The following is a 7,630-nucleotide window of genomic DNA, read 5'->3' as shown; positions in this document are numbered from 1 at the left end:
AGGGGGGGACAACCGGGTATTTTGTCCCGGGCCCAGGCATGAGGGGGGGCCCAGAACTGGTCCCTCATGAAGATGCCATTAATCATTCTGTTTCATTTCAAAATGTGTTGATTTGGGGGAGAAAAATGTGCTATATTTGGATTCAATGAATGATTTCTGGTTATTTTGCCTTTATTGTCTTCGAAAATAGATTCAAGAACTTACCTACCACCCCTAATGCAGAAATGGTTTGGTCTTTGATTAAGGCGCCAAATAACACGGCACTATTCCATCATAACGCTTCGACAATAAGCGTGCGAGCCCGTTTGCCAACATGCACAAGTCAGGAGCAAAGAAAAGAAAAGAGAAAAAGAGATGAAGAAGCCAAGAGCCTCAGGGGCTCACTGCATCGATATTTTAGAAAAGATTTAGATGATGCAGCAGGTGGTGAAGGCAGTGGGGCAGCTGAGCCAGGTAAGACACAGATAACTTTTTTCCAGCCCCGTAATGTAACCCCAGCACGCGCGACGCGCCATTCATAATTATAAAGTAGGGGATAGCAGGGTACACTGAGTGAACACTGAAATGCACAGGGCATTTAATTATTTCATAAACATATCGGTTTAATAACACTGTGTTGCATATATCTCAATGAAGCAAAGAATAGCACATTGGCCCGCAATCATATCCAAATGTTTTAGGCACGCTTGCTGAGCTGCGCTGAGCTGGACTCCGGTTAGCTGAAAGCCCGTGGAACGCTGCCTCTTGTTAATTAAACCTTATTTTGTTGGAAATCATCCCGTGTAGATACGACGGCATGTGAAATTGCCAGCTAGATAGAGTTTAATGTAACGAATGGGCTATAAATGGGGTATTTTGAGGTTAGTCTATTGCAAAACATTAAACTTTCGCTTAGACTGGATACTCTTCAAACAATTCCCTTGCTCAAGTGAAAAATAATAGGCCTGTATGAAAAGCGCAATTAATGAAAGTAGCCTAATAAGCCCTAAATGAATAAAACAACCTCTGTTTTATTGTTGTTGCTTACACGTTAAGATTTTGAAATCTTCTCGGTCCAGTTCTATATCCAGGGAACGTTGTAATCCTTTTGGTTTATCCGTAATAAACGTGTCAGCCCCCAGGTCAGATAGGCTAATGTTACGTGGTTGGGAGGGTGTCAATTTTTTTTGTAACATTCTAAATCGAGTACGGAAAGGACGTTTATGAAAAACAAGACAAAAAAAATACACTGAAAAACTCACTGTACACATCACTGGCACACACGGACTGGCCATTGGGAGTAGCGGGAGTTTTCCCGGTGGGCCGGTGGTTCAGTGTGGGCCGGCGGAGAAAAAAAAAAAACAGTTGCGTGCGCTGGCCTTTAATATGATAAGCAATGTTAACAGTTTCTTTAAGAAACTGTTAACATTGCTTATTACAGTTGCGCGCTGGCCTTTAATATGATAAGCAATGTTAACAGTTTCTTAAAGAAACTGTTAACATTGCTTATCATATTAAAGGCCAGCGCGCAACTGTTTTTTTTTTTTCTCCGCCGGCCCACGCTGAACCACCGGCCCACCGGGAAAACTCCCGCTACTCCCAATGGCCAGTCCGTGTGTGACTAGTGGTGATGCTTCTATGTTCAGATTTTGGGAAAGCCATAACTCCGTTCTCATTGAGGCCCAGTTCCATCCCGTAAACAATCATTTTGGTTTATCAACTACCTGCGCTCAAACATGTCACAGGAGAGGCTCAATGGGCTGGCTATGCTCTCTATAGAGCGCGAACTTGCAAAGAAGCTGGACTTCAATGACCTTATTGACGACTTTGCAACAGCAAAAGTCCGGCGCATTGCATTTCGCACCTGAATAGTTGCAGACCAAGGAAATGTTCAAACTGTAAATATGTTGAAATGTTGAAATAAAATGGTTGACTGTTATAATGGGCTTGGAACACCTGTTATTTAAGGGTTGGAGTGAATGGAGACTGTGAAAAGAGGGGTTGGGTGTGGGTGGTTGCTGTGTGGCGATGTGCGTGCGCGTATGTGTGTGTGTGTGTGGGGGGGGGCACTCAGATTATTTGGGGGGGGGGCCCACTCAGATTATTTTGTCCCGGGCCCAGCCAAAGCTGTCAACGGCCCTGGCGATACAACCACTCACCTTCCCTGACTCCGCCCTCCATTCACAGACTGACGCTCGGCCACGCCCCTGCTGCCACAAATCTGAATAACGATATTGGAAGCATTAAACGGATACCGGTACATGTCGTGACATTGCATACCATCCCTAATGTACTTCTGTGTGTCTTGTGACAAAAAGAAAGTAGACTACTGTACTTGTATAACATTTTTTCTCTCCATCCCCGACTGCTATACGTAAACCCAGAAAATAAAACTGGCTTTTGTTTTTAATAATCTCACTTAACTTATTGGAACAGGTTTTTCCCAGATGCAGGATTTTCACAAACAAAATCCAAGTGCAGTCTGTTTTTGCTCATTTCAGAGCACACAATTTGCCAGTCAAGGTTCACAAGCAGGCACTGTATATCTAAACAGCCTTTACACATAATTACAGATATCGCAACAGAAAGCAAAGGAAAGAGTGGAATTTTTTTCTCCCCTGCTCATGCAGGAATTATTAATTCATTAAACTGATTGGACTGAAACACTTTAGGCATTCATGAAGCCTGAGAGGCTACTTGGCAGAAAACAGCCAACCGATTGAAATTGCTAAAAAGTGCCAGATGAATTTAGTCCTTCTGCTTATTATTCTAATATTCATGTTAAGTCAAATTATTCACTAAGCCATTCCATTTAAGAAATCCTACAAATCTTTTACATATTTAGGAGTGACTGTCACCAAAAAACCCAAATGATCTCCTCTGATTAAACTGGCAAAGCAAAATTGAGCAAGTCAAAACCAATATCGGGTTTTGGAAAACCCTCCCAAAATCCATGGTTGGGAAGATGAATGCAATCAAGATGATCGTATTGCCCCGCTTTCTCCATCTTTTCCAGTCCATTCTATATTTTATTGCGCAATCACACTTCAAGCAGTTAGACTCGATTATTATACCTTTCATTTGGAGTTATAAACTTTAGAATCTCTAAAAAACACCTATCAAAACCAAAGGACATGGGAGGTTTTGCTTTACCGAATTTTAAAGGGCATATTCTGGACCAATTTCGTGGGTTTTTTAATATGAAAGTATGTCCCTTTACACACTCATCCAGAAGGGTAATTTTGCACAAGGCCATCTGTCTACAGCAGAAAAAAATAAAATAACAACACACGTCTGGAAAAGCAGAAGCGCCAGCAGGCTGCGAGAGCTTTGCACGGTTTCAGTGCACAGCCTGTGTAGACCAAGCGCTCCCATTTCTCTCTCATTGTCCGGTCTTTTGGGAAATGATGAGTACTAATCCCATCAAGATTGGTGTTGCTACACCCTCCTAAGATACATCTGTTAACCATTTTAATAATTATGTGATAACGTTGAAGAAATTTGCAGAAAACCACCAGGTCGTTTTCTCATAAACAAACCAGCGCTGATGTAGGATTCAGAGGGAGGCGTCCCACAGATGACGTCACGAAAATCAATGTTTCCCGGGAAATTCAAATGCAAAGTTTTTTCAGAGATGGACCAATTTGCCTCAAATGGGTTGATTTCAACTGAATTTTTCTGGTATTGCGCAAGGTAAAAAAAATTGCAGAGAATGCAGAATGTTACAGATATTTGACCAAAGTTTAATATAAAACAGGAGAATTACATTGATCTTGCTCCTGAATTTACCCGTGATATGCACTTTAAGTTGTATTATTGGTCTGCACACCTAACTATTCTTGCATGGTGGAAGAAAGGCCCTCCTTCTGAGGCAGACTCCTGCCCTGCATGGTTGTGTACGGAAAGAACACTTTGCAAAAAAAACTTCATTATCGGCTCTTCTTAACAGTCCCACTACTGTTAAAAAGGCATGCTTTAATAACAGTTTTGTAATTGGCAACACCATAAGAATCTGGAAGCAGATAAAACATTACATAGAGGCTCCAAAAACCTATTTGGACACCCCAATATGTGAAAAACATTCTTTTTTACCAGGTCTGACTGACAGTGTTTTCCTCCTCTGGAAATGGAAAGGCATTTGCAACATAGGTGACCTATACATTAACGGCATTTTTGCCTCATACCCACAACTTGTAGCTAAATATGACATTCCTAAATCTGGCCTTTTTCGATACTTTCAAATTAGAAATTATGTCAGGACGCATTTACCCAACTTTGAAATTCTGATAGAGCATGAGGCCCGGGGCGGCACGGTGGTGTAGTGGTTAGCGCTGTCGCCTCACAGCAAGAAGGTCCTGGGTTCGAGCCCCGGGGCCGGCGAGGGCCTTTCTGTGTGGAGTTTGCATGTTCTCCCCGTGTCCGCGTGGGTTTCCTCCGGGTGCTCCGGTTTCCCCCACAGTCCAAAGACATGCAGGTTAGGTTAACTGGTGACTCTAAATTGAGCGTAGGTGTGAATGTGAGTGTGAATGGTTGTCTGTGTCTATGTGTCAGCCCTGTGATGACCTGGCGACTTGTCCAGGGTGTACCCCGCCTTTCGCCCGTAGTCAGCTGGGATAGGCTCCAGCTTGCCTGCGACCCTGTAGAACAGGATAAAGCGGCTAGAGATAATGAGATGAGATGAGCATGAGGCCCTTGAGGCAACAAACAAATTTGACCCTGTTGCTAAAGGGGCAGTTTTGTTCTTTTACCGGACCTTGCACTACAATACTCCATTGAACATAGCAAGTATAAGGCAGGCATGGAAAGATGAGCTGAATGCAGAATTAGAAGATGACATATGGGATGAATGTTTTAAAAGTATACATGACTGCTTTGTGAATGTCAGGCATTGCCTTATGCAGTTTAAGACATTACATAGACTCTATTATTCTAGAGAAAAACCGCAGAGTTTCTTTCCTGATGTTTCACCCATTTGCAACAGATGCAAGTCTACGACTGGTAACCTAATCTAATCTTTTTGGTTATGTAGTAAACTGTACACATACTGGAAAAGTATTTTTCATTGCTTCTCTATGGCTTCTGAGAAATGTTGGGAGCCTGATCCGTTTGTAACCATTCTCGGGGCAACTACCCCTTTGTCTTCTGCCAATAAAAATGAGAAAAAGGCTATCCTATTTGGAACTGTGATTGCAAAGAAGTTAATCCTCTGGGCGTGGAGGTCGGACATTGCACCCACGTACGATCTGTGGTTGAGAGAAATGGCAAATATGCTTCACCTGGAGAGACTGAGACTTTATAATGAAGACAGGGGAGACATGTTTAAAAAGATGTGGGACCCTGTCCTGCAACTGTTTCAACCAAAGGACTAATCTGTCAATCACTGTGAAACACCTTGCTGTGTGTATTTCTCATTTTACTATTCACTTCGTACAGTTTTTTTTAATATGTATGTTTAGTTTATTGTCATAACTGTGGCCTTGTTATTTCTTTACATGATGAGCCGATCCTGTTCATGTTTTATTTGTTAGTTTTGGGGTGGGGAGAGGGTCTTTTTTATTTTATCTGTTTGTCCTGTGTTCTTTTTCCATTTTGAAAAACAATAAACATATATTTTAAAAAAAATATAAGTCAAGATCCACTGATAAGTCCTTGCAGTTTAAGGGGTTTAATGCATTATAGGTTATTTTGTGTTTTCTTGCTTCCTTGCCAAGTACGTACGTCAAAGTTGTCATCATTGAGGGTTGAGAGTACACTGTGTGCATTCTGGCTGCCGCTTCTCAACAGAGCTTTTTATTTTTATTTTTCCCCCCTTTGTTTTTCTTTTTCTGTTTGTATAGTTTGATGTTTGTCCTTTGTTCAAATGTTCTTTGTTTGGGTATTTTGTCCGCTGGTTGTGGCGTAGCTCCAGACCCAGTTTTGGGCGTCAGTTTCCTTCGGGCCTTGTTCCGCTGTGGGTGATGTTTGTGATCGTCACTATGGACTGCAGTGAGCTTGTTACTCTTTTAACATCAGGGTTGTCCAGCGCACTGTGCTGCAGTGCTTCTGTGCTTGGCGCAGTGTTCTGAGCGATCTTGCCCAGTGGCGTCGCAGTGGCTGTGCAGGTGGTTTGGGACATACCAGTGCTCTGTACAGCAGTGCATCTGTGCTTGGTTTGTGTATCCATGGCTCTGTGTTCCCAGCGATGTTGCCCAGTGGCGTCGCAGCAGCTGTGCAGGCTGTGTGGAACATACCTTCATGCACCTTTTGGTGGGACTGTGGGTAGCTACGCCATTGGAATTACATCCTGACCCTCTTTTTGTAATCATAAAGCGACCTTGGGTGTGGGAAAGGCGCTATATAAGTCAAAATAATAATAATAATAATAATTACTATTATTATTATTAGGGGCGGTACGGTGGTGTAGTGGTTAACGCTGTCGCCTCACAGCAAGAAGGTCCGGGTTCGAGCCCCATGGCCGGCGAGGGCCTTTCTATGCGGAGTTTGCATGTTCTCCCCCTGTCTGCGTGGGTTTCCTCCGGGTGCTCCGGTTTCCCCCACAGTCCAAAGACATGCAGGTTAGGTTAACTGGTGACTCTAAATTGAGCGTAGGTGTGAATGTGAGTGTGAATGGTTGTCTGTGTCTATGTGTCAGCCCTGTGATGACCTGGCGACTTGTCCAGGGTGTACCCCGCCTTTCGCCCGTAGTCAGCTGGGATAGGCTCCAGCTTGCCTGCGACCCTGTAGAAGGATAAAGCGGCTAGAGATAATGAGATGAGATTATTATTATTATTATTATTATTATTATTATTATTATTATTATGACCTGGCTACTTGTCCAGGGTGTACCCTGCCTCTCATCCGTAGTCAGCTGGGCTAGGCTCCAGCTTGCCTGCGACCCTGTAGAACAGGATAAAGCGGCTACAGATAATGAGATGAGATGAGATTATTATTATTATTATTATTATTATTATTATTATTATCTTATGACCATGGCCTCAAATATGCAGCATATAAAAGGTTCTTTCTGAACTAGTGGAGACAATTACAGATTATGGGTGGTTGCGAGGGTTTATAGCACATCCTAATGGCACAGCTCACCATACAGTAGCAGACAGCACTCATAAAGTGTTCAAATATCATATTTTCTGAAGAGCAACAATTAATCACCCAGTGTTAATACTGCTTACTAATGAAGATCAGAATCACTCTTGTACTCATACTGATCTTTCTTCGGGCTTTGCAGTGACTCAGTATTTTGAGACTGCTGTGTATTGTGGATGAATGCTGATTCTGTACTTTATTGATAGGAATCACTCAATCTCATGCTATGTTCCATTAGAGGTCTTCACTTGTAATTCCTGACTTCTGGCCAGGGAAAGCCAAAGGAAACATTTCTCACTTCCGACTTGGGAACCCAGGGTAGTCTTCTCGATTATGAGTTTCTACAAGTTCAGCAAGCGATGTCAAATCAACATGGCTGCACACAGCATCAGAAGTAAACAAAGCAGCATTTCTTACCTTTAAACAAGTTGTACTGTAGATATAGATGACACAGTGATTAGCACTGTCATCTCAGAGCAAGAAGGTTCTCGGTTCAAGCCCAGTGGCCGATGGGGGCCTTTCTGTGTGGAGTTTGCATGTTCTCCCTGTGTCTGTGTGAATTTCCTCCAGG

The sequence above is a fragment of the Neoarius graeffei genome, chromosome 16 (genome assembly GCF_027579695.1).
Source record: "Neoarius graeffei isolate fNeoGra1 chromosome 16, fNeoGra1.pri, whole genome shotgun sequence".
NCBI lineage: Eukaryota > Metazoa > Chordata > Actinopteri > Siluriformes > Ariidae > Neoarius > Neoarius graeffei.
This window is presented reverse-complemented; position numbering follows the sequence as displayed.